Source organism: Lissotriton vulgaris, chromosome 1_1 (assembly GCF_964263255.1).
Source record: "Lissotriton vulgaris chromosome 1_1, aLisVul1.2, whole genome shotgun sequence".
In the NCBI taxonomy this organism is placed as follows: Eukaryota; Metazoa; Chordata; class Amphibia; order Caudata; family Salamandridae; genus Lissotriton; species Lissotriton vulgaris.
This window is the reverse complement of record NC_141685.1, coordinates 1,180,088,211-1,180,115,968: the sequence shown is the minus strand read 5'-3', so window position 1 is coordinate 1,180,115,968 and position 27,758 is coordinate 1,180,088,211. Positions and strand designations below refer to the sequence as shown.

Below are 27,758 nucleotides of genomic sequence, written 5' to 3'. Positions count from 1 at the left end.
GCTAAGATCGGCACCCACAGTTAAAGTTGCTACGCCAGCGCTACAACCCTCTTTGCAGCTAACAGCCAAACCCTGATTGGGTTATCGAATCTTCTGACACAGTGCTCCACCAGCACCCTTGTTCCCGAACCCCGATTGGGTTATCGAATCTACTGACAGAGTGCTCCGCCAGCAACTCTGTTCTCGATCACCTATTGAGTGCGTTAGGTCAGTGACAGGTCAGCTATTCGGACAAGTCGGACAAATTTACTAGCTAAGCCTACCCTAGTTATACTATTTTCCAGGTCAGTGTACCACCCCCCAATGTTGCAAGTGTAAGAATCCCCTATTTTGATTGGACAAAAGACAAGGAGAGGTCATCACACCATACCAAAATGAAACTTTTCTTTAGAATATTGAAATTAGCGTTCCCGCTCATAACTTTATTTTCCCAGGCACTTTTATTCCACCCGGCAATAAAAGTATCAATATTAGCACAATTGGTTTTCAGCATGTACAGTCCAGCTTCCTCTCTTGGGGTTGAAAGTTCACACTCCCAGGAACATCACTGGTAGGACAGTAGCTGGCATAGGTTCAATGCCAATGACTTGAGTTTTCTTGCAATCTTTTGCACATGCGCGATGTGGGTTTCAAAATGGAGTCACTGCACATCCCAGGCCCAAAATACGATACATGCAAAAATAGAAGAGAAACAGTTTTAGAACAGAGAAATAAATGAATGCACGATATACCACTTATCTCTACTCTATTCCCATTAAATTATTTTAACTATTGCATTAGAGATTAAACCGAACGAACAGCTTAGCAAAAGCAGCAATGCAGGCTTCTTGCACGTTAGTATACAAAACAGCCAATTTAGTTCTAGTGCGCAGAAGCAAAAGTTTCCCACCAAAGCAGAGCGTACGTCATGTCACGTGAGTGTGACAGACGCATGCGCAGTAAGAAGTCCCGCGTAGCAGCAGCCATTTTAATGCAAGCGGAGTACTGTTAGTAAAAGCATATAGGCAAGCTTCCCCTAAATGCCTAGTATGCTGTGTAATGCAAGTAGTAGTACACAAAACATGTTAATTTATAAAAAAATAAATAAAAAAAAAATAATACTTCATGGCAGCCTAACCACTCTGGAGCCATATATCAGTCACTTACTTGCTCTCTCTTTTGCATCAGGACAAGTACCTGGTGCATGGAAGAAAGCAATAGTTCTTCCTCTGAGGAAAAAGCCCAACATCAGCCTTGCAAATCTGGAAAACCTGCGACCCATTTCCCTTCTCCCCTATTTTGCCAAAATCGCGGAGAAGGCAGTCAATAAACAACTGTCCGCATTCGCTGAGACTAACAGACTGCTCCACACATCTCAGTCGGGATTCCGCGCTCTACACTCTACGGAGTCTGTCCTGCTGTCCTCTACGGAAGCCCTTCGGAGATATGCGGATGAAGGCCAGACAGCGACACTGATCCTTTTGGATCTTAGTGCCGCTTTTGACACTGTAGCGCATCACACACTGCTGCAGTGTCTTAAAAAGGGAGGAGTGAGAGGCAAAGCATGGGAGTGGTTGGAATCATTTCTTACAGGCCGCAGTTTCCAGGTCGCACAAGGGCAGTTCAGGTCCAATGAAATAAAACACAAGCAGGGAGTCCCACAAGGCTCCAGTCTCAGCCCCACTCTATTTAATTTGTATGTGGCCCCTGTTGGAGTGATCACAGACAAGTTTGGGGTTGAGACAGTGTCGTATGCAGACGACACACAACTGATTGTGACGCTGACACAACCAGACGAGCAATGTGCGGCAAATATCATGAGCTGCATGCAGGAACTGGCCAAGTGGATGGCGGACAACTGCCTCCGTCTTAACGGAAATAATACAGAGGTACTGATTGTAGGCAAATCTCCATCAGTGTGGACCTCGGCGTGGTGGCCGGACGAGCTGGGTGAACTGCCCACACCCAGCAATCTAGTGAAAAATCTAGGAGTTTGACTGGATAAAAATGTATCCTTCGACCACCAGACCAAACAAGTGGCAGACACATGTTTTGGTACACTACGGGTCCTCAGGAAAACACTTGACCTTATGGCCATGCCGGTACGCCAGACCATAGTCCATGCCCTGATAACATCCAGGCTGGACTACGGAAATGTACTATATCTAGGGGCCAGCGAAAAATGCGTCTCTAGACTGCAACGTATACAAAATACGGCAGCCCGCCTAATTCTTCAACTAGCAAGAATGGCATCATCAGAAAAAGCTCTGAGAACTCTTCACTGGCTCCCCATTAGGGAACGGGTGACGTTTAAGGCCCTCTGTATAGGACATCGGATCCTCCATGGGAGAGGACCTAGGTACCTGCATAACTACCTTAAGTGGTACGAGCCCACCCGCCTACTAAGATCCTGTGGCACGGGGCAGGTGCAGGTCCCAAAGGTAAAAAGAGCAAGAATGGGTGGAAAATCCTTTAGAGCCGTGACGGCTAGTTTATGGAACAAGCTGCCAGAACGGCTGCGCTTGGAAGACTCGGAGCTTATATTCCGTAGAGAACTTAAAACAATCCTGTTCCCCAAACCTCAGTGCTCGAATTAGGTCCTCTCTCACAATCAGAACCAAACGCTAATAGAAGCAACGGCAGCAACTAGCGCGGGGACACACCTGCTGGTGTAACCAAGCGCTTTATAAATATATATAATAATAATATATTACAAGTCATTTCGAGAGTGTTGAGTCCAAGCAAGTTGCTTTACGTGTGCAACCTTGCTCCATCAATCCCCTCTGTGATGATATTTTATATCATCCCAATTAATGAAACAGATGCCAACTTTTCAAATTTCTCCCAACTCAATTTCTTCAAACTTTCTCTTCTGTTTCTTTTCATTATTCATGGGAAAGTTTTTCACTTTCTTGTATAAGTTTCCATTCAGTTCTTCTAACTCAAGTTCATCAATATTTCTCTTTTTCCCTCTTTTATTTACTGTATATGTCTTTTTGTGCTTACGACATTTGCAACAAATTACTATTCCTAGAATTAATAGGGCTATTCCCACCATTGGCATCAGTATTCTACCTACAAAATGTTTCCCTACATTAGAAAACCAACTACCTATGGAGGAGAGACCATCTGTAAGTCTGTTCCATGCACTGTCAACCTCCAGTGGTTTGAGTTCTCTTTCCAAATGTGTAATATTCTTTACTTACCCTTTACTTTCAACACTTTTGTCTGGTGTGTAAGTGCAACAATGGTGCGCTTTCAAAATTCTACAGAGTCCGCCCTCTTTTGCTAATAGGGTATCAAGAGCAAGTCGATTTTGTAAAACCATTGATCTGATCGCAACCAATTTGGTATTTATCGTCAAAAATCCTCCAGCAGTGTCAGTCGATAAGCGATCCACCACTGTTTATAATTTGCAGATTCTTTGAGTATTAAGAACCACTCCCACTGAAGGTATTATTGCACTAAATATATCACCTACAATTTCAGCAAAAGTTGCTCTTTTACTACGTATTAATCCATTAGTATCTTCATTGTTTCCAGTGATTTTATTTACATGATACACCTTTGGGAATACTTTCCAAAATCGCAACTCCCATACCAGTGGTCAGGCAATTTAAAATATGCTTGTAGGAGAGTAGGGTCTGCTATCCTATGGTCACCTCAAATTTTTGCTTTTTGCTTCACTGGTTTTCGACTTAATGTGGCTGTGGGCCTGCTAATCAGACCCACCGCCTGCTGTTCTCTCTCTAAATTCACATACATGTACTATAGGTACATAACCCAATTGGAACTGGACTCCTTGTCAGCCCCTGTACCATGCACTATAGGTGCTCAGGGCATAGGTGCCAACAAGGCCTACCAGGGGCGGCAGCATATCTTTTGCCACCCCTGGCTGGTACTTAAATCGACACAACTGGCTGATCCCTCAGCTGGGGCAAGGTGGTGTAATCACCCCTTGCTTAGATATAGTATACCTATATCTAAACCTATATCTGGTCACATATAAACCTATAAGCCACTCCTATGGCAGGCCTTAACAATCCTGGAGGCAGGGTGCGTGGTTTTATGTGAGATGGTGCTCTAGCATGAGCTGAGCCTGTCTGCAGCTGTTGGGACCAATTTCCTTAGCTGTTCCGGGATAATGCCAAACCATATACTATTAAGTGCATTATAATCCATTGCGGTTATATGTTAACTTTGGTTTGGCTTTATCAAAACATGTCCTGTAAGGTGTCATACGATTTGGAATACTATCCCCTCGACAGTTCTGTCGACGGGGATAGCATTCCACCCCTCTAGAGGGAGAAGACATGTTACTTTACTAAAACGCGGTTGATTTTTAAAAGAGCCTCCGCATCACAAAATGGACGCTTCTGCCACAGACACAAGTCTGACCTCCTGCTGCTGACCAAAACTCAGCCGAGGAGGCCTGGACAAAGGGTTTCCTGTCGCGGGGAGATGTCACACCACCCCAGACAGGTGATAGTGGATTGTAGCAGGGAGGTTTGAAAGAAACCAGACACTGCATGGGGAGCACAAGGCTTCCCCTTGCATAATCTGGTCAAACTGGTTCTGGGGCACACCAGCCCCAGTCCCAGCGCGACCCTGGACAAAGGGAAAGGGGTGTATCCACTGTCTTCCTGGGTCCCACCCATAGGAGGGACCTAGCAGGTAATCCAGCCCACCAGATGGGTATAAGAGTGGGAGCAATGCCCAAGCATTCAGATTATCCTGACTGAAACTTATGAAACGAAACTCTGGACCCTTCGACATCCTACTCGACGTAGAAGACTGAAGAATCTCCCTTGTGGTCAAGGAGTGACCACCCTGTGCAAACAGGCACCATCCAGCAGCTCAACGTTTGCTTTGTTGCAGTTCCCGCCAGAACTCGAGCAACAGAGTTCAACAAGATCCAGCGTGCCTGCCTTCTAACAGCCCGATCCACAGTCCCTGCAGAGCTGAGACCCGTGGAGGCGACCTGAAGCGTGGGGCCCGCCATCTTGGAAAGACCACGAGACGCTGACCGTGGAGCCCACGAGTGACCCTTGAAGGTGTACATTGGGGTTTGAGAAGCCCCAGCCCTGAGCCTCTCTTGCACCGAATCTCACCCCTCCACACTCACAGAGTGCTGCGTGGGGCCCTTCTGCATCTTTTGGCTCAACGCATTGGCACGGTCACTTGCCCGTTGGCTTGTGGCCCCTGTGCCGACGAACTTTGAAATCTGACTTGTGAGTCTGGTTGCTCCAGACTTGCACTCGCTCCCCTGAAAAGGAGCACCCGCTCTGACCCTCCTGGTTCGAGTATTAAGCCATCTTCGAATCCTGCGTGGGTTGCGCTTTCCAAGGGTTGTTTTCTCCAATCCGGAAGCCGACACCGCTGACAGCGAGAACCTGCGTTGGACAGCTCGTGATCCACTCCTGGACATCCTCGGTGCCCCAGAGTCTACGTGGCAGCGGAGAGAAGCTTCCCAACAGCGACCTGAAAGCACTCGACATTGCCTGGTTCCTTCCTGGTTCCACCCTGGTCACTGCTGAGTGACCCAGACTCTGTCCCCTCTGCTTTCAGATCATCTATATCTTTGATCCACCCTTGGATCACACCGGACACTTCCCTTCACGACGCCTGCAGCATCTTCATCTTCAGCCACCATCGACCTGCGTGACGAAACCCGACACTACTTCGCACCTGTGCACCCGCTTCCTGTGGGTGAGGTAACTCAGCAACGCCAGTGTTCCTACACTGGTACACACCTCTAGTGTATGTGTCTAAAGTTTCATCCCTCTAGGTCAGTCGGAAGGTTCCTAAAACAGTAACTTTGTAACTTTTACGCACCATTGACTTTGCATTGGTGCATGTGTGTGCTTTAAGTGCTGCATCCGATTCCCGCGGGCTTTTCCAGACTTCAGCATTGCTAGTCCCGATTGATCCCAGCGATTCCCTAGGCCCTAGGCCTAACCACTGTTCGATTGGTATCTCTTATACCACTTTTTTAATATATGGTTTGCGTGGCCCCCCGGCCTCATCCATAATCGTGCAACTTTCATATGTTTAACTGTGCTTTTGTTTAAACGCTTGGGCCTCTAGACTCATAAAGAGTATAGAGGATTATTCTAGTTATAAATACATATATTTTTTATAATATATAACTTGTGTGGTGTCCTTTCATTTGATATTACAGGATTGTGATTGGTAAAACAGCTTGCTTAACACGACCTCTTGAGTTAAGCCTTTAAGGCTGCTTAGTCCATGCTACCCTTAGGATAGCTTGTCTATAAGGTTGACTTACAACCAGACACCATAAGGGATTGTTTGGACTGATACAAGGTGCCCCCAGAATTGGAGACATCATATATCAGGCCAACTTCTCACATTGGTGCGCAGCGGTGCGGATTTGAGCTTGTTGTTGTTTTACCATTGCAATCTTTTTATCAAATTGAAAGATCACATCAAGTACCTTAGGTACATATAAACAAAAGCTTAGCATATTTAAGTTCTACTGAACTTAGTAGTTGTAGATCAAAGGGCTTAGCACACCCTGCCTACAACTCACTAGCAAGGTACAGTAGGAAAACACTTAGTGTAGGTAAGTGCACCACTTACACCTCACTAGCAGTCATGTCTGGCATAGGTGAAGCTTGTGGCTCTCTACCTGTGACAGTTGACCTTACCAAGGCAACTTCCAGCTATGACAACCTCAGCCACAGAGACTTGAGTGCCTTGTGCACTTCAAGGGGGCTGAAAAAGGGTCACAACCCTACCATTCCCATCCTGATAGCCATCCTGGAGAAGGATGACTTAGATAAGGCGAGTGCAGTTCCCTTAGATGCAGGAGATGGAGTAGACCCCCCTGAGACTGATGATCACCCAGAAGATGAGGAGGTAGACCCTGAATCAGGAGAGGAAGATTCAGATCAGAATCAGAGGGAAAACCAGGTACTAGTGGGGAGGCTTAACCAAACCAACTTGGACCTACATGGGAATGGAGAGGGCCAGCACCTCCCCAGACCCTATAACATAGTTCCTGCAGGTAATAGAAGGTTGAGATCTCCCTCAAGAGATTCTCATATTTCTAGTGCCTCCAGAGAATCTCAAAGGGGAATAGCTTCCCCCCAGAGAAAAGAGCATAGGGCCAGAATGAGGGCTGTCCAACTCCAGATAGAGAGGGAAGAGGTAGCCCTGGCTCAAGCTAAACTTGCTTTAGCAAGAGACCAAAAGTTGTGTGGATTAGATTCCACTGGTGGCAGCAATATTCCCAGAGAGAAAGACAGGTCCTATGACAATAGAAACCTGACAATGATTTTAGCCCCCTACAATGAAGGGGATGACATCCACAAATGGATGACTTCTCTAGAGAGAGCCTGCATGTTACAGCAGGTTCCTCAAGAACAGTGGGCTGCAATTTTATGGTACTCCTTTTCTGAGAAAGGGAGGGATAGGCTCCTCACAGTTAGACCTGAGGATGCCAAAAACGACTCTGTCCCGAAGAGTGCTCTTATTGAAGGGTTTGGTCTAACCACTGAACAATACAGGTTGTTATTCAGAGATACCCAAAAAGCTCAGACTCAGGACTGGACTGATTTTGTTGATTGCGCCACTAAGGCTCTGGAGGGTTGGCTGCAGGGAAGTAAAGTCTCAGACTATACAGGATTGTACAAACTTATAATGAGAGAGCAGATCCTTAATAACTGTCAGAACTAGCTGTTGCATCAATACCTTATTGACTCAGATCTGACCTCTCCCCAAGAATTGGGAAAGAAGGCAGACAAATGGGTCATAAGAAGGATTAAGGAGAAACCCCAGAACCATGGAGGCGACCAGAAGAAAACAGACCAGAAGGGTGGGGATAAGAAAGAAAAAGAAAAAGACCAGAAGTTTTCTTCAGGCCCACAAAATTCTAATAAGGAGGGTGGTTCCCAGAATGGTAACAAAAAGAAGAAGAATGATGGCCCAAAGAAACCTTGGTGCAATACTTGTAAGTCCATTTCCCACTGGGGAAGTGAATGCACTAAGAAAAATCCAGTTCCTACCACTGCAGCTCCTAAAGCACCTGCACCCCCTAGTACAGTCAGCAGTGGTGGTACACAATCCAAGGGTTTAGTAGGGTTGACTCTGGGTACTGAGATGGAATCTGGCCTAGTCAGAGTCCCTACTCAAGCAGTTCTGCTCTATGATGTGGACATAGCAATGTCCACTACTGTGAGTCCCAGTAACTTGGGCAAGTATAGACAGACACCTTTAATTAATGAGAAACTGGCTCAGGCCTACAGGAACACATGTGCCAGTGTCACTATGGTGACACCTAGCTTTGTGGACCCTGGGCAGATTGTACTGGGTGAGAATTACCTAGTGACCAATGCAAGCAATGCCACTACTACACATAGTGTGGCTGTTGTTAACTTCTCCTGGGGAGGGGTAAATGGCCTCAAGAAAGTTGTTGTGAGTGCAGACCTGCCAGTAGACTGTCTGTTGGGCAATGATCTTGAAAACTCAGTTTGGTCAGAAGTGGAGTACAGGACTCGTGCAGAAATGCTAGGGATTTCAGCACATGTCCTTGTAGTGACAAGGACTCAGGCTAAGAAGTGCCTACCTGAACCTGTGGTGGATCTTGAAACAATAGACCAACCACAATCCAAGAGGAAGAGCAAGAGGGTTAAGGCTGTGCCTTCCCACTTGCCCCAGGTTGAGGATCAGACTTCACAGGAGGCTGATTCTGCAGTCCAAGAGGAGACTGTCTCTGAGGAACTTGAACCTGATCAGGTTGAGTTTCTGGGGACAGGGAGACCCTCAAGGGCAGACCTGGGGCAGGCCCAATTAGATTGCCCTTCCCTTGAACCCCTCAGACAGCAAGCTGCTGCTGAGGCTGCTGGGAATGCTCAAGGTACCCATAGAGTGTATTGGGATGAAGGGCTCCTTTATTCAGAGGCTAGAGACCCCAAGCCTGGTGCCACCAGGAGGTTGGTCATACCTTTGCAATTCAGGGGCTTCCTTCTTACCTTGGCCCATGATATTCCCCTTGCAGGACATTTAGGCCAGAACAAGACTTGGGACAGGCTTGTCCCTCACTTTCACTGGCCTTATATGTCAGAAAATGTCAAGGAGTTTTGTCGCTCCTGTGCCACTTGCCAAGCCAGTGGTAAGTCAGGTGGCACAACAAAGGCCCGCTGATACCACTACCTGTGGTGGGGGTACCCTTTGAAAGAGTTGGAATAGATATTGTGGGTCCCATGGATCCTCAAACAGCATCTGGGCACATATTTATACTGGTGGTAGTGGATCATGCCACCAGGTATCCAGAGGCAATTCCCCTGAGGACCACAACAGCTCCTGTTGTGGCAAGGGCCCTTCTTGCAGTATTCTCAAGAGTGGGCTTTCCAAAGGAGGTTCTTTCAGACAGAGGTACCAACTTCATGTCTGGATACTTAAAAGCAATGTGGAAGGAGTGTGGAGTGAACTACAAGTTTACCACACCCTATCATCCTCAGTGCAATGGGCTTGTTGAAAGGTTCAACAAGACCGTCAAAGGCATGATAAAAGGTTTACCAGAACTGCTTAGGCGAAAATTGGACATCCTTTTCCCCTGCCTGCTCTTTGCTTACAGAGAGGTCCCACAGAAGGGGGTTGGCTACAGCCCTTTTGAACTTTTGTTTGGCCACCCTGTGAGGGGTCCATTGTGTCTAGTGAAGGAAGGATGGGAGTTACCTCTCAAAAAGCCTAAACTAGATGTTGTGGACTATGTACTTGGTCTCCGCTCCAGGATGGCTGAGTACATGGAAAGAGCATCCAAAAACCTGGAGGCCAGCCAAGAATTACAGAAAGCTTGGCATGAACAAAAGGCTCTTCTGGTTGAGTTCCAGCCAGGACAGAAGGTGTGGGTGTTGGAGCCAGTGGCCCCAGCAGCTCTCCAAGACAAATGGTCTGGAACCCACACCATAATTGAAAAGAAGGGAGAGGTCACCTATGTGGTTGACCTTGGAACCCCTAGGAGCCCCCACAGGGTGCTCCATGTGAACAGATTGAAAGCATTTGTTGACAGGGAGGACATGAGCCTGCTCATGGCCACAGATGGGGAACAGGAGGAAGAGAGCGACCCTCTCCCAGACTTGTTATCCCAGAAACCTGATGATGGTTCAGTTGATGGAGTAGCCTTGGCAGGCAGCCTCACTGACCAGCAACAGATGGATGCAGACAGGTGTTGCAGGCCCATAGACACATGTTTTCCCTCACACCCAGTCAAACTAACTGGTGCACCCATGAGGTGGACACTGGTGACAGTCTGCCTGTCAAGAATAAAATCTACAGACAACCTGACCACGTCAGGGATTGTAAAAAGGCTGAGGTGCAGAAAATGCTTGAGCTTGGAGTGATTGAGCCATCAGAGAGCCCATGGGCCAGCCCAGTAGTCCTTGTACCAAAACCCCATACCCAAGATGGAAAGAGAGAAATTAGGTTTTGTGTGGACTACAGAGGTCTCAATGCTGTCACTAGGACAGATGCACATCCCATACCAAGAGCAGATGAGCTCATTGATAAATTTGATTCCGACAAGTTTCTGAGCACATTTGATTTGACAGCTGGCTATTGGCAAATCAGGTTAGCTGAAGAGTCTAAAGCCAAAACAGCAATCTCTACCCCTAGTGGACATTATCAGTTTGTGGTAATCCCCTTCGGTTTGAAGAATGCACCTGCCACCTTCCAAAGGTTGGTGAATCAAGTCCTTGCTGGGTTGGATGACTTTTGTGCAGCATATCTAGATGATATTGCTGTCTTTAGCTCCACCTGGGAGGATCACCTGATCCACCTGAAGAAGGTTCTGGAGGCCCTGCAAAAGGCAGGCCTGACTATCAAGGCTACCAAGTGCCAGATAGGGCAGAGCAAGGTTGTGTACCTGACCCACCTAGTAGGTGGGGGGTCAGGTTCAGACCATACAGGACCAAGATCCAGACCATACAGGACAGGGCTCCTCCAACTACCCAGACACAAGTCAGAGCCTTCTTGGGCCTGACTGGGTATTACAGGAAATTTGTAAAGAGCAATGGGTCCATTGTGACACCATTAAATGACTTGACATCCAAGAAGATGCCAAAAAAGGTTCAGTGGACAGTTAGCTGTCAAAAGGCATTTGATGACCTGAAGAAGGCCATGTGCTCTGCACCTATCCTGAAGAGTCCTGACTACTCCAAACAGTTCATTGTTCAAACAGATGCTTCTGAGTTGGGGGTGGGAGCTGTGCTTTCACAACTTATTGTTGATGGTCAAGACCAGCCCATTGCATTTATTAGCAGAAGGCTGACCCCCAGGGAGAAACATTGATCAGCTATTGAGAGGGAGGCCTTTGCTGTGGTTTGGGCCCTGAAGAAGTTGAGGCCATACTTGTTTGGAACTCACTTCCTAATTCAGACAGACCATAAGCCCCTCTTGTTGCTAAATCAGATGAAGGGTGAAAACCCCAAACTACTCAGGTGGTCCATTTCCCTACAGGGGATGGACTTTACAGTGGAGCACCGCCCAGGGAATGACCATGGTAATGCAGATGGTCTCACCAGGTACTTCCACTTAGAACATGAAGACTTATCTGGTCAAGGTTAAGTTTAATGTCCCTGTGTTTGGGGGGGGGGGGGTTGTGTAGGAGAGTAGGATCTGCTATCCTATGGTCACCCCAAATTTTTGCTTTTTGCTTCACTGGTTTTCGACTTAATGTGGCTGTGGGCCTGCTAATCAGACCCACCGCCTGCTGTTCTCTCTCTAAATTCACATACATGTACTACAGGTACATAACCCAATTGGAACTGGACTCTTTGTCAGCCCCTGTACCATGCACTATAGGTGCTCAGGGCATAGGTGCCAACAAGGCCTACCAGGGGCTGCAGCATATCTTTTGCCACCCCTGGCTGGTACTTAAATCAACACAACTGGCTGATCCCTCAGCTGGGGCAAGGTGGTGTAATCACCCCTTGCTTAGATATAGTATACCTATATCTAAACCTATATCTGGACACATATAAACCTATAAGCCACTCCTATGGCAGGCCTTAACAATCCTGAAGGCAGAGTGCGTGGTTTTATGTGAGATGGTGCTCTAGCATGAGCTGAGCCTGTCTGCAGCTGTCGGGACCAATTCCCTTAGCTGTTCCGGGATAATGCCAAACCATATACTATTAAGTGCATTATAATCTATCGCGGTTATATGTTAACTTTGGTTTGGCTTTATCAAAACATGTCGTGTAAGGTGTCATACGATTTGGAATACTATCCCCTCGACAGTTCTGTCGACAGGGATAGCATTCCACCCCTCTAGAGGGAGAAGGCATGTTACTTTACTAAAACGCGGTTGATTTTTAAAAGAGCCTTCGCATCACAAAATGGACGCTTCTGCCACAGACACAAGTCTGACCTCCTGCTGCTGACCGAAACTCAGCCGAGGAGTCCTGGACAAAGGGTTTCCTGTCACGGGGAGGTGTCACAGCACCGCAGACAGGAGATAGTGGATTGTAGCAGGGAGGTTTGACAGAAACCAGACACTGCATGGGGAGCACAAGGCTTCCCCTTGCATAATCCGGTCAAACTGGTTCTGGGGCACACCAGCCCCAGTCCCAGCGCGACCCTGGACAAAGGGAAAGGGGTGTATCCACCCTCTTCCTGGGTCCCACCCATAGTAGGGACCTAGAAGGTAATCCAGCCCACCAGATGGGTATAAGAGTGGGAGCAATGCCCAAGCATTCAGATTATCCTGACTGAAACTTATGAAACGAAACTCTGGACACTTCGACATCCTACTCAACGTAGAAGACTGAAGAATCTCCCTTGTGGTCAAGGAGTGACCACCCTGTGCAAACAGGCACCATCCAGCACCTCAACGTTTGCTTTGTTGCAGTTCCCGCCGGAACTCGAGCAACAGAGTTCGACAAGACCCAGCGTGCCTGCCTTCTAACAGCCCGATCCACAGTCCCTGCAGAGCTGAGACCCGTGGAGGCGACCTGAAGCGTGGGGCCCGCCATCTTGGAAAGACCACAAGACACTGACCGTGCAGCCCACGAGTGACCCTCGAAGCTGTGCATTGGGGTTTGAGAAGCCCCAGCCCTGAGCCTCTCTTGCAACGAAGCTCACCCCTCCACACTCACCGAGTGCTGCGTGGGGCCCTTCTGCATCTTTTGGCTCAACGCGTTGGCCCGGTCACTTGCCCGTTGGCTTGTGGCCCCTGTGCCGATGAACTTTGAAATATGACTTATGAGTCTGGTTGCTCCAGACTTGCACTCGCTCCCCTGAAAAGGAGCACCCGCTCTGACCCTCCTGGTTTGAGTATTAAGCCATCTTCGAATACTGCGTGGGTTGCGCTTGCCAAGGGATGTTTGCTCCGATCCGGAAGCCGACACTGCAAACAGCGAGAGCCTGCGTGGGACAGCTCGTGATCCACTCCTGGACATCCTCGGTGCCCCAGAGTCCACGTGGCAGAGGAGAGAAGCTTCCCGACAGCGACCTGAAAGCGCCCGACATTGCCTGGTTCCTTCCTGGTTCCACCCTGGTCACTGCTGAGTAACCCAGACTCTGTCCCCTCTGTTTTCATATCATCTATATCTTCGATCCACCCTTGGATCACACGGGACACTTCCCTTCACGACGCCTGCAGCATCTTCATCTTTAGGCAGCATCGACCTGCGTGACGAAACCCGACACTACTTCGCACCTGTGCACCCGCTTCCTGTGGGTGAGGTAACTCAGCAACGCCAGTGTTCCTACACTGTTACACACCTCTAGTGTATGTGTCTAAAGTTTCATCCCTCTAGGTCAGTCGGAAGGTTCCTAAAACAGTAACTTTGTAACTTTTACGCACCATTGACTTTGCATTGGTGCATGTATGTGCTTTAAGCGCTGCACCCGATTCCCGCGGGCTTTTCCCGATTTCAGCATTGCTAGTCCCGATTGGTCCCAGCGATTCCCTAGGCCCTAGGCCTAACCACTGTTCGATTGGTATCTCTTATACCACTTTTTTAATATATGGTTTGCGTGGCCCCCCGGCCTCATCCATAATTGTGCAACGTTCATATGTTTAACTGTGCTTTTGTTTAAACGCTTGGGCCTCTAGACTCATAAAGAGTATAGAGGATTATTCTAGTAATAAATACATATATTTTTATAATATATAACTTGTGTGGTGTCCTTTCATTTGATATTACAGGATTGTGTTTGGTAAAACTGCTTGCTTAACACGACCTCTTGAGTTAAGCCTTTAAGGCTGCTTAGTCCATGCTACCCTTAGGATAGCTTGTCTATAAGGTTGACTTACAACCAGACACCATAAGGGATTGTTTGGACTGATACAAGGTGCCCCCAGAATTGGAGACATCATATATCAGGCCAACTTCTCACAATGCTTTGTTCCCGCAAATATAATAAATTCCAGGAAACACAGGTTCAGTTCCATCTTTAAATCCCCAACCCCCAATTACCTTATAATTGTGCTGCTTTTATTGATTTCTCCACAGCGTTCGATAAAGTGGACCGTAGAACGCTGTGGAGAAAATTAGCAGCTCTTGGTGTCCCATCCTACCTATTAGAGCTTGTGCGTACACTCCATACAGAGACTTGGTGTAGTGTTTTGCAAGGGGGCGAAAGGGGTCTCTCCCATCAAATTCCTTCTCTGAACGGCCTTAAACAAGGCTGTTTATTGGCTCCTCTTTTGTTTTCCTTGTATACTGTAGACCTGCCTGTTGCTTTGTCTGTTAGTGAGGGTATTGCTCCAGTGATTGGGGGGACCCCTATATCTTGCTTGATGTATGCCGATGACGTTCTTATTTTAGATTTGACTCCCAAAGGACTTGCAAATCGGCTGCAAGCCCTTCATGTTTTTGCTGTTTCTTATTGCATGAAGATTAATATATCTAAAAGCAAAATTATGTGCATAGCCGGGAAAAAGAAGTGCCGATCTGAAAATTTTGGATGGTATATCGGTGGTCAAAAACTGGAGGTTGTTAAATCTTACACTTTCTTGGGGAAAATTATTGCGGCTAACTTGAGTGAGAGGCCTCATATTGAGCATAGTTCTCGCAAAGCCCTTGCCCATGGCAAAGGTTTAAATTCCCTCTATCACGCCACCGGAAAAAGGCATTTTGCCTGCTTACTGGAGGTGTATAGGGCTAAGATTCCCGCTACGATACTATATGGTATCGAACTTATAGAGCTGAATTACTGGGACTTTTGTCATAAGATTGAAGGGAAACTCTTAAGATCTCTAGCTTCCCTAAATACCGCGTGCTCTTTGGCCGCTTGTAGGCTTGATTTCGGTCTCAGGAGCAGCTGGGTACAGGGACTATGTGCCCTAGTAAGATGGGTGGCCTGTCTGGCTAGAGCTGAACTGGGGACGATGAGAGCCCTCCTTAAAAATGAATTATTGGGTAATTTCAAAGAGTTCTCACAACTTGTAAGGAATTTTAGAAGAGCTGTAACTCTTCTAAAGTTAGATGAAAGCGTATTGTTTTTGCAATCTCCTTCACAGTTAAAATTCTTATTAAAACAGGCTTCGTGGGAACTATGCTTTCAGTCAGATAAGAACATAATACAAGCAAAAAGGGGTGTCGACCTTTTCCTTAATTCTTATTCTATTAAGTTGGCCCAACCCTATGCCACATGGAATTTGCCGCATGGTATTCGTAGATTATGGTTTCTTTTACGTTATGATCTATTACCTCTAAATCTACTTTTATCCAAATGGTACGGATCTTCTCCTGTGTGCAATTTGTGTAACCTGAGTACTCAGGACCGTATGCATGTCTTGTTGATCTGCCCTGCACTCCGTACATTGCGACTCAGATGGTTAAAACCTATTTGTCTCCGTCTGGGTATTTCCAACCTGAACATTTTTCTCCAATCACTATATTGGCCTCCTAATGAAATGTTCTGTTTCTATATTTTTAATTTTTTTAAAGGTTTTTTAGCTATTTATTAATATGTTACTGGAGATGTTTGACATTGCTTCTTGTTGTGGATTTGTCTTCGTATGTTATTTTTATTTAAATGTGTTATTGAATGTCATTTTTTGGTATGTACTTGTTCCTCTTATTACTGTGAATTTTATGTGGCCCTCGTCGAGAGCCAAAACATAATAAAATAAAATTGAAAAATTGAATATAATTGTGTTCACATTCACTGGAACCAATTAATAAATTGTTATAATACCTCGTTCTCTTCCTGTGGAGACAGAGTTTCACTTTCTTTTCGAAACCCAGCAACATAGCAGCTTGAGTCTTGCCATTAGAGGTAAACCCTGTATTCTCAGCCCATTTGGGAATCTTTCGTTTTTGATCAGTGGCTTTTCTCTGGAAATCCTGTCTCCTTTTCTCAACTCAATTCAAAAATATTTTCTCCTTTTCATGTAAACGCTATCAATCAATCAATCAATCAAAACATTTATAGAGCGCACTACTCACCCATGAGGTTCTCAAGAAGCTGAAGGAGGGGGGGTGCTGCTACTGCTCGAAAAGCCAGGTCTTGAGGTGTTTCCTGAAGGTGAGATGGTCCTGGGTCGTTCGTAGGTGTGGGAGTTGCATGTTTTGGCTGCCAGGTAGGAGAATGATCTTCCTCCGGTGGTGGTTCTGCAAATCCGTCTGACAGTGGCGAGGGCGAGGCTAGCTGAGCGGACTTGGCGGGTAGGAGTGTAGAACGAGAGGGCGTTTGTTGAGGTATTTGGGGCCCATGTCGTGGAGCGCTTTGTGTGCATGGGTGAGGAGCCTGAACGAGATCCTCTTGTTGACGGGGAGCCAGTGCAGGTTTCTCAGGTGGACGGATATGTGGCTATGGCGAGGGATGTGGAGGATGAGTCGTGCGGAGGCATTCTGTATGCTTTGTAGTCGTTTCTGAAGTTTGGCTGTGGTTCCTACGTATAGGGCATTTCCGTAGTCCAGTCGGCTGGTGACGAGGGCCTTGGTGACGGTCTTTCTGGTTTCGATGGGGATCCACCTGAAGATTTTTCGGAGCATGCGCAGGGTGTTGAAGCAGGAGGTCGAGACGGCGTTGACTTGCTTGGTCATTGTAAGGGAGGAGTCCAGGATGAATCCCAGGTTGCGTGACTGGTCCGAGGTTACCGCGCGGAGCTCAGTGCTGTGGGCCACCAGGAGTCGTCCCAGGCGGATGGGGATTGTCCGAGGATGAGGACCTCCGTCTTGTCTGAGTTCAGTTTCAAGCGACTGAGCTTCATCCATTCTGCGACGTCTTTCATTCCTTCCTGGAGGTTGGTTTTGGCGGTGGCTGGGTCTTTGGTGAGGGAGAGTATCAGCTGGGTGTCGTCGGCGTAGGAGATGATGTTGATGTTGTGTTTGCGTGCTATGGCGGCGAGGGGGCTCATGTAGATATTGAAGAGGGTTTGGCTGAGCGAGGAACTTGGGGTACGCCGCAGATGATCTCGGTGTCTCTGAGCGGAAGAGAGGGAGGCGGGCTCTCTGGGTTCTGTCGTAGAGGAACGTAATGATCCAGTCCAGGGCCATTCCTTAGATCCCGGTGTTGGAGAGGCGGGTTATAAGGGTGCGATGGCATACGGTGACGAAGGCTGCCGAGAGGTCGAGGAGGATGAGGGTGGTTGTTTCTCCGTTGTCCATCAGGGTCCTGATGTCGTCGGTGGCTGCGATGAGGGCAGTCTCGGTGCTGTGGTTGGCTCAAAATCCGGACTGGGGCGGGGCGAGTGAGTTGTTTGTCTCGAGGAAAGCAGTCAGCTGTTTGTTGACGGTCTTTTCGATGACTTTAGCTGGGAAGGGAAAAAGAGAGATGGGGCGGAAGTTCTTGAGGTCTTTGGGGTCCGCTGTGGGTTTCTTCAGAAGGGCGTTGATTTCTGCGTGTTTCCAGCTCTCGGGGAAGTAGGCTGATGTGAACGAGATGTTTATGACGTTCCGGAGATGGGGTGCGATGATGGTGTCGGCTTTGTTGAAGATATGATGGGGGCATGGGTCAGAGGGGGTGCCGGAGTGGATGGAGTTCATGACGTTGGTGGGGTCTTCAGTGCTGATGGAGGTCCAGGCGCTGAGGGTGGTGGTGGGGGTCGCTGGTTCGGTGACTGGAGGCGGAGTCTGGGGTCCGAAGCTGTTGTGTATATCTGCTATATTTCGGTGGAAGAACAAGGCGAGGGAGTTGCAGAGTTCTTGTGATGGTGTGATGTTGTTGTTGCTGGCGCTGGGGTTGGAGAGCTCTTTGACGATGTTGAAGAGTTCTTTGCTGTTGTGGGTGTTGTTGTCTAGTCGCTCTTTGAATGATGTCCTTTTGGTGGTGCGGATCAGCTGGTGGTGTTTGAGGGTGGCGTTCTTGAGGGCTGTCATGTTCTCTGTAGTTTGTTCATGGCGCCAGGTTTTTTCGAGGGTTCGGCAGGATTTCTTGGATTCTTTGAGGGCGTCTGTGAACCATGAGGTTTTCTTGTTGCCGGTCATGCCTGGGGGGTTCTTCAGTGGTGCGAGGTCGTCGACGCAGTTGGTGATCCATTGTGCGAGGTTGTGGGCTGCGTCGTTGGTGTCAGTGGTGTTGGCTGGCGGGTTCTGGCTCAGCGATGAGAGGAGCTGGTCTGTGGTGATTTTGCTCCAGCATCTGCGGGGGATCTGTCGCGTGCGGTGGTGGAATGTATTCTTTTTGAAGGTGAAGTGGATGCATCTGTGGTCGGTCCAATGTAGTCCGGTGGAGTGGCTGAAGGAGACGTGGTTGCTGGCAGAGAAGATGAGGTCGAGCGTGTGGCCAGCGAGGTTGGTGGGGGTGTTCACCAGTTGCTTGATCCGAGGTCCGCTAGGTTATCAAGCAGGGTGGTGGTGTTGTTGTCGCTGTTTTTATCCAGGTGGAAGTTCAGGTCCCCTGGGAGGATGTATTCTGGTGAAGCTAGGGGTGTGTGGGCTGTTGAGGTCGGCGATGGTTTTGCTGAATTGTGTGCGTGGGTGCGGGGGTCTGTAGATGAGTGTTCCTCTAAGGGTGGTTTTGGGGTCGGTGTGAATCTGGAAGTGTAGGTGTTCAGCGGAGGAGAGTGTGTCTTCGGTGACGGTCGTGATGTTAAAGGTGTTCCTATAGACAATGGCGATTCCTCCTCCGGTTTGGTTGATGCTGTCCTTCCAGGTGATCTTGTAGCCGTCCGGGATGGCTATGGCGATGTCGGGGGCGGAGGAGGCGTTCATCCAGGTTTCCGTGAGGAAGGCGACGTCTGGCGCTGTTGTGTCAAGGAGGTCCCACAGTTCGATGGCGTGCTTGTGGATGGAGCGGGTGTTAAGGAGGATGCACTTGAGGTGGTTGCTGTTGTTGCTTGATCTGGCAGGCGGGGGCGGGTTCGGAGGCAGGTGAATTTGCAGGCTTGGGAGGTGAAGGGTCAGTGGGTGCGCTTCAGGGTGGCTCGATAGCAGACGGGTGTTCGTCCGGTGTTGAGTGCGTTGAGGGTGTCAGAGTCGTATCTCAGCCTGGTCGCCTGGTTTCAGCGTGGGCCAGGGATTCTGGGGCTGGGCGTGGTCCAGGCGCGGACAGGCACAGACCGGCTTGCCTTAGGCGTGCCTTTGGTGCGCCCGCGGTGCGCCCGCTGCACGGCCGTTGCACAGCCTCCATATGAGGGGCTGTGGGAGGGAGGAGCACCTGGGAGGCGGGAGCGGGGTGGCGAATGGGAACGGCGGGGGCAGGGCCGCAGCCAGCAGCGGCGGGAAAAAGAAGTAGAGGGCGACAAAGGGAACAGGACACCGGGGCAATGCGCGGGAGAGGGGTCACAGAAGGCAAAAGGGGGAACCAGGGGGGCGCAGAGGGCAGGCAGTAGACACAGGGGAAATACGGAAGTAAATCAGCACGAGTACAATTACATAGGAAGTATTAGAGCGGGGAGTTACAAAAGGAAAACCAGCACAAAAACAGTTACATAGGCAGTATTAGAACGGGGACAAGACCTGAAGCCCAGGGGACTCACACAGACCAGCGGCGGTGGAGCGAGACGGCAGTTAGAGCGGGGCAGCAGCACAACACGAGGAGGACCGTGTGGTGGTTAGGGGGGCAACCTACCTGGTGACAGGGTCAAAGGTCGCTCATGATGTTCGACTTCTCCCTTTACTTCTACAAAATGTAAATCTGGTAGCAGGGTTGCTGGGTTTAAAATATTACACCTGGCAATGGTTACATTTCCTGCACCTACAATGATTTGCTCATACTTTGTCAGCCGACTAGGAGTTAAGTACTGAGTTCTTGTCAATAATATCACAACTGCATGTGGAACATACAGAGTTACTGGATGTCCCATAATAATGGACTCGCTTTGCTCAAGACTCATGCAAGTTGCAGCTACTGCTTTCAGACATCCTGGCAATGCAGATGCCACTGGATCCAGTGTGGAAGAAAAATATGCCACAGGACGTCTCATTAGACCGTGAGTTTGGGTCAGAACTGAAAGTGCACAATTATCTCGAGTATCACAGAATAGTGTGAATTCTTTTGAATAGTCAGGCATCCCTAGGGCTGAAGCTGTACACAGACATTCTCGTAATTTTAAGAAAGCAGTCATCCCATTCTACTGGGTCTTTTGCTCTCATTTTTGTCATTTGTATCAATGGTTTTGCTAGGACTGCAAATCCCACAATCCACTGCCTGCAGTAACCTACTACTTCAAGAAACATTTTGATCTATTTCTGAGTTTGAGGTAGATTCATGTTTTTGATTATTCTGATCCTTTCTGAGGTAACTCTTCTGACACCTCTTTCTATCTGGTGCCCCAGATATTTCACTGATGTGGTGCAAAATTGTAGCTTTTCAGGTGACACTTTATGTCCTCCTTCACCCAAAGGATTCAGTAAAGAAATAGTATCAACAACAGAGTCATTTCGAGTTTTAGACGCCACCAATAGGTCGTATAAATACTGGACCAGGACTGACTGTCCGGGCAGCACCAAAGACTCAAGGCACTTTTTCAAAATCTGATTAAAAATCGAGGGGCTTTCTGAATACCCCTGTGGAACGCGGTTCCAAACGTAGACATGGCTGTCAAATTCAAAAGAAAAAAGAAATTTGCAATCCGGGTGTAATGGAATCGAGAAAAATGAGTGACATAAATCTATTACGGTAAACCATCCAGCTTCCCACAGTATCTGATACAGAATCACTGCAGGGTTTAGCACAACTGGACAGCATGGGACAACAATCTAATTAATTTTGCAGAGGTCCTGTACGACCCTGTACTTTCCGGTCGGTTTCTTTATGCCAATTATGGGCGAATTACATGGACTGGTCATTATTTCTTGTAAAATGCCTGTTTCAACCAAGCGCTTTATTTCTGCTGCAACACCTTCTTTTATTTCTGGGCTCATTTTGTACTGTTGAATATTTGGGTAAACTGCACCTTCTTTCACTGTCACTTTTATCGGATCCACATTTGCCATTAATCCTACATCTTTTCCTGTGAAATCTCACACAACAGGATTCACTGTATGCTGTAACTCACTTGGATGTCTTCTATAATCAGCTTTTTATTTTCGGTTTCTTGTTTTGCCAACATTAATTTATAAATTCCATCTTCATCTGGGGTTTGAATTTCAACACCACTTGGGGTACAAAAGATGGTGCAATTCATTTTGCACAACAAGTCTCTGCCTAACAGATTCACTGGACTAGAATCGCACACAACAAATCTGTGCATTTCTTTAAAGTTGCCTAATCTAACTTCCATTGGTTCTGTGACTGGGGTACTAATTTGTTTATTAGAAACACCCACTACTTGGATCGCTTCTCCCGAGAGGGGTAGGTTTGGAACGTCTGCTGTTCATACAGTAGAGCGGGTAGCGCCAGTGTCCAATTGAAAGGTGACATCATTTCCTTCAACCTTCCCTTCAATGTATGGACCTGACTGATCAACCTTCAAGGATGCGCCAAGTACGCACTCCTTGTCCTCCCCTCTCAGGCACCGTCAGTAAGTGTCCTCATTAAAAAACGTGTCACTCAAAAGAAATTGTGATGTCACTGTGTCTCTCCTATCACTTCCCTCCCAATTTGTGGTAACCACACGATAGTTTGCTTTGCTCCCAGGATCTGGCATAGGTGCAAGTGGTAACTGGTTTTGTATTACCTGCTGCTGTTGTTTCCATGGCACCCCATTCTGCATCTATGGATTCAAATTGTTAGTTTGTACATTATTGTTTTGCACAGCCTTACACTCATTATTCCAGTGCCCCAACTTGCCGCACCTGTGACAAGGTAATTTCTTTTTGGCTTCTCTATTGAATTGTCCCCTTGGCTTGCCCCCATTACCATCTCCTTGAGTCTGGCTATTGTTCATTTGGCTCAATTGAAGTTCCTGTTGCTCTGCTTATTTTACTTGTGCCCACATTACTTTTTCCTTTAATTCTTTTAGTTTATTGTCAAGTTCATCTTCACAATATTTTGACTATTTAAGAATTTCATTGATCGGCTTGGCCTGCCAACAAATGTTATGATGTTTAATCCATTGTGAAATTTCTGGTCTTAATCCTGACACAAACCGATATATGAAATGTGTCATGTCTTTCATGTCAATATTTTCCAGACCATTGTATTGTTTAAATACTTTTAGCAGTCGTTCATAATATGCATGCACAGATTCATCTTTATTCTGGTTAGTTCTATCTATTCTAGTCCAATCAGTTTCCTTCGCAGGTACTTTCCCTTTGAGGTACAGTATTACTTGATTGTATTTTTTCATCACCTCATCAGATGGTGCTCCCGTCTTCGGGTCTCTAGGGTACTCGTCACTAGGCCAATTAACAGCAATTTTGCATTCTGTCCATAGAGCTACAGGAACAACAATGTCAAACAACTCATCCAAATCCTTTAATAAACATTTCGAAACCTTCACAAATCTCTCGACTTGTCTGTACCATTCTACAGAGTTCTCTCGAAGTTTTGGGAAATCATTTGTAAATGACAAAATATCCTGTCGGGGCCATGAGACATGTACATAACCTCCACCTGGCACTTCTCTCATGGGACACAGTCTTTCCACTTTTTCTGATTCTTTTAATACATATTCGGATGCAGTTTGTTTTGCTTGAGCCTCTTCTTTTTTCTTTGCCCATCTATTTTTCCACCTATCTATGTCACCCCATTTCTGCAATAATGACATAAGCTCCTTAATTTGTACTTTTCTACTTAACACATTCATTTTTTCCAAATCGTTGTCAGAAAATTCAGCTCAATATGGTTTCTGTAATACTTTAGATTTGCCAATATCATTTCCCATATTGGAGGCCATATCCATTAATTTTTCATGAAACACTCTTGTATTTCTAGTAATGCTTTTGCATATGAATAATAATTCGTCTTCACTGAATGCATTTAATCTGTCCAATCCCACATTTCCAGTAATCATTTCTTCTAATTTGACTCTTAATTTGAATATGTCCAATACCTTTGGCTGTGACTTTGTTTTTTTTTTATTTCTCGCGACCATCTCTCTATTTGTTCTGGAGTTACTACTGTGACACTTCTTCTACCTGAGGATGTCTCTAGCCGTACCTCTCTAGAACTTAGAGGAGTGTTTTTCCTGACTGAGTCACCTACTGGTTCTTTTATGGGTAAATCCATCAGGTAAATCACTGACTCACATTTGCTTGCTTGATCATCAACTATCAAGGGTTCTTTTTTTGGCTGCACTACAGGTGTAGTTAGTACGGGGTTTTTAGGACTAGGCTGTTTATCTCCGTTCAAGGGAACAACCGGGTCAATAGTTACCGGAATTGTCAGGGCTTCAGGACTCATATTCAATTGGGAAATTTTCAGAATTAACTAATTTCTTTGTTTGTTTAATGCCTCTCTTTCTCTTTCTTGTAATACCTTTTCTAGTGAAGTCTCATGTATTACTTGTGGAATTAAAGGTGGTTTCAAGAACGGAGAACTAGGATTAACTGTACTTGGGTCCTCATTATAAGGGTGTGGAATTTTCATTAACAAATCCTCCAGGTAATCATCATCCCTGTCATTAAATGTTTCGTTTTCTCTGTCTCTCTTACTTCCTGTAGGATCTTCCAAAGTCAATCCTGGGTACAATCCTTCCACTAACATGGATTGTCTCCATTGCTTCATTTGCTTATCTCTTGTCTCTTTCGGGAATCAGGGATAAAACCTACTCCAATTCCTAATACTTCTGGGTCTGTCTCGCTCAAAAGCCTCAGTTTCCCATTCCTCTAATGCCTCATTCTGTGTTAATCTAGGTCTGGGATCTAATTTGTTCATGCGAGTTTTCAAGTTGTACAAAATTCTGCCATCAAAAGTACCATTTTCTGGAAATGCTAAAACACCAGCATCTTTAGTGTACTCCATCCAATTCTTTAACCACACACAAGTGTGATAGCCCCTTTCAACCATCATGTGTGATGTGGGTGTATTTGGTGGTGGAACAATAATCCCTTTTCTTGTTTTAATCGCCTTTTATCTCTTTTAATAAATGACATTTTTGTTTTCTCTCCGTACATGATATAAGGTCTTCCTCTTATAAACTGTTCTTGCCCAAACCCTAGATACTTTCTATCGGGTCTATTTCCTACAATTGGACCTATATGCCACATGGGGAACATCCTTTACAACGCGGTAATGACACAGCAGTGCCATTACAACGCGGGTTTCACAACGCAAGTCATTACCACGACTTGCGCTGGAGGGCGCTCTAGGCTATGGAATAGTAGATTTACTATTCCAGCACCTTCCCTACTGTACGTAGGATGGTGTTGGAATAGTAAATCTTACTATTCCTAAGTCCAGCACCCTACAGCGCAAGTTGTGGTAACGACTTGCGTTGTAAAACCTGTGTTGTGATGGTCTGCTGTGTTTTATACCGCGTAAGTTTTGTGTTCCTTTTCCTCATTTATCCATCATTAGCCACAAGGTGTTTAGAAGATTTCATGTTTTCTCCAGGCCCTAACTCTGACTTTTGATTTTGACACACACTGTAGTGAGAGGCTATGAATTTGACCTTCATTTTTCGAAAACAAGGGACTAACTTTGGAACTTTTTTCCTATGATAAATTCTTTTTTCCAAATTTGTATTTTTCATTTTTGGCACAAGTAATCTGCTTATAGTAGGACTATTCATAAAGAACAGCATTCTTTGAATACTTCCAGAGACAATATGTGACCTTGTCCACGAAACAAACAGTTTTATGTAATCTGACATGAAATGGTTTCGGCTTTTTTTTTCTTCTGTATTTACAAGCCATTTCATAAATGTATATTTTCATGATTCATGTTCACATTCAAATGTCAACATATGCTTAGAAATAAACATTGCTTTTAAATGTACAGCACCAATCAGGGGTGTGGAATTTAATAAAATATCTACTTGTCCATGGAACAGGTAGCTTCATAAATCTACTTGTCCTGTACAAAATCCACTTGTCCCTTTGGTGCCATCATGTAGTGCACCGTCAAATAATAGCAGCACTCATAGAGGAACTCGGATAAAAGCCTCTCTGGTTATGTCAGGCTCATAGTATAGAAGGATTTGAATACTAATGATTTCCTTATTTTGCCTACTCTTTTCTGCAGAGCTACTCCTTCATCCTTTCATTCACCCACTGATATCTAGCATTTCACCTTTACATTGGCTTCCATTCTTTCGTTCATCAGCCTTTCCCCATTCTGTTTATCAATCCATCCATCCGCCCAACCATATCCCTATCTACCCATCCATTCCCAAGCATATCCATTCACCCATCTCAGCCTTCTGTCCATCCTTTTGCTCACTCATTCTTCCAGTCATCCATCAATTTACCCTTACACTCTTCCATCCTTCCGCTTATCCATCAATTTATCCTTTTACTCATCCATCCTTTTGCATACTGATCCATCCACCCTGCAACCCATCTATCTTTTTACCCTTTTCTTCATCAACACATCCATTGTCCATCCACCATCCTTGTCACTCATCCATCCTTTCACTCATTCATCCATCTAGCAAGCCGCACTTACACTCATATACTCACTCATCTATCCACGCTTTCACCCATACATCCATCCTTTCACTCACTCACTCACCCTTACACATTAATTATGGGCCTTTGTCTGCTGTGCTGTAGACAGAAGATGCTCATCAAGAGCTCCACCCCTGCTGTAGCTGCTAAAGCGAGTGGTTCACAACACCCTTGGGGCCAAACCTATCCTTCCAGCTACAAATCGTCATTCAAACTCATCTATCCCTCCTTCCTTCCTTCCACTCATCCATCCATCCTTTCGCTCATCCATCCATCCACCCTTTCACTCATATCCATCCACTCTTTCACTCATCCCTCCATTAATCCATCCTTTTGCTCTTCCTTCTTTCACCCCATCCATCCTCCTTTTCACTCATATCCATCCACACTTTCACTCATCCCTCCATTCACCGTTTCACTCAACTATTCACCCATCTATCCGTCTTTCCATACATCAATCTATCCATTCTTCCACCCATCTATCCATCCTTCCACCCAGTCATCCTTCCACCTAGCCATCCACCCAGTCATCCATCCACCCTTCCGCCCACTCCATCAACCATTCATGCACTTTCTCTCATCCATCAATCCGCCCTTTTATTCAACCACCCATCCTTTCACTCATCCATCCACTTTCACCCCATCCATTCATTCATTCACCCTTTCACTCATCCACCCTTTCTTTTACTCATCCATTCTTACATCCGTCCTTTCACTCATCCATCCATCAATTCATTCACCCTTGCACTCATCCATCCATTCTTTCACTTATCCATCCTTACATCCATCATTTCACTCATTCATCCATGTATATATCCATCCACCCTTTCATGTCAATTATAAACCTTTGTCTGGACCTGCAGAAAGAAGAGGTCCGTTATGGACTCCACAGCTGCTGTAGCTGCTACAGCGGCTTGTTCAGATGCCCCTGGTGCACACACAAAGTGAGACGCGAGGCCCAGTGCAAGTAGAGAAATGAGGATGCGCCTTAGGATTGCATGAATTCCCCATGGGGAAGCTAATTAACTTTAATGTAAGCCCTGGAAGAGGTAAGATATGAGAGGCCAAGGGAAGCGGGCCAGGGCAGTCAGAGGGGGCAGCAGAGGGGGGTGGGGTTAGCAAGTATAGGCACTGGGTTAAACATAAGGTGTACACTGCACAGAGTATACTATGATAGGGCACGACTGCATCATATAGGGAGGGCGGAGACACCTGATTGTTTGCATTGTAGATCGTCAGAAGGTACATTCTTCCATACAGTATGGGACTGCTCAAAGATCCAGCTGTACTGGGCTACACTTTTGGAGGAACTAGGGAATATTCTGGAAGGGACGGTTCCACATAATCCCCAGTTTGTACAGCTAGGAATATCCACTGATATTGACCTCTCCAAGCCACAGTTAATCTTACTCCAATTGGGATTGATGGTGGCGAAACATGACTTGGCTAATGGCATGGGGCGGAGACGATTCCATCCCTGGTTGAATGGAAAAGGAGTATGGACATGTATATGCTGGGGGAATAGCGACTTATAAGGCACGGGGCTGCCCCAAAAAGTTTTGGAAAATATGGAAGCCATGGCTGGAATACTATGGACTCACACTCTCTGTCTCACAATAATCTCCTAGGGTGGGTAGGCAGATGAAGGAGGTGGAGGGGCCTCCTGAGGATGTACTGGTGTACAATGCGACCAACTGAATCTCCACCCCTGTTATTTGAATATAATACAGATGTCGAACTGAATATGTCAATATGTTTTGCTACTGAAGAATGTTTTCATATTGCAATTAAGAAAATGCCAAAGAAAATATTTAAAAAAATAAATACATAAGGTGTACAAGGAAAAGCAAAGCGCAAACGAGG

At 46.4% G+C, this 27,758-nt stretch overlaps 1 protein-coding gene and 1 pseudogene across 1 annotated transcript in view; both read left to right on the top strand.

The window, feature by feature from the left end:
- LOC147748878 (lactoperoxidase-like) overlaps positions 1-27,758 on the top strand; it is a 1,319,638-nt gene that overhangs the window by 261,215 nt on the left and 1,030,665 nt on the right. The window lies entirely within an intron of this gene.
- Positions 492-9,010, top strand: LOC147748879 (uncharacterized; annotated as a pseudogene).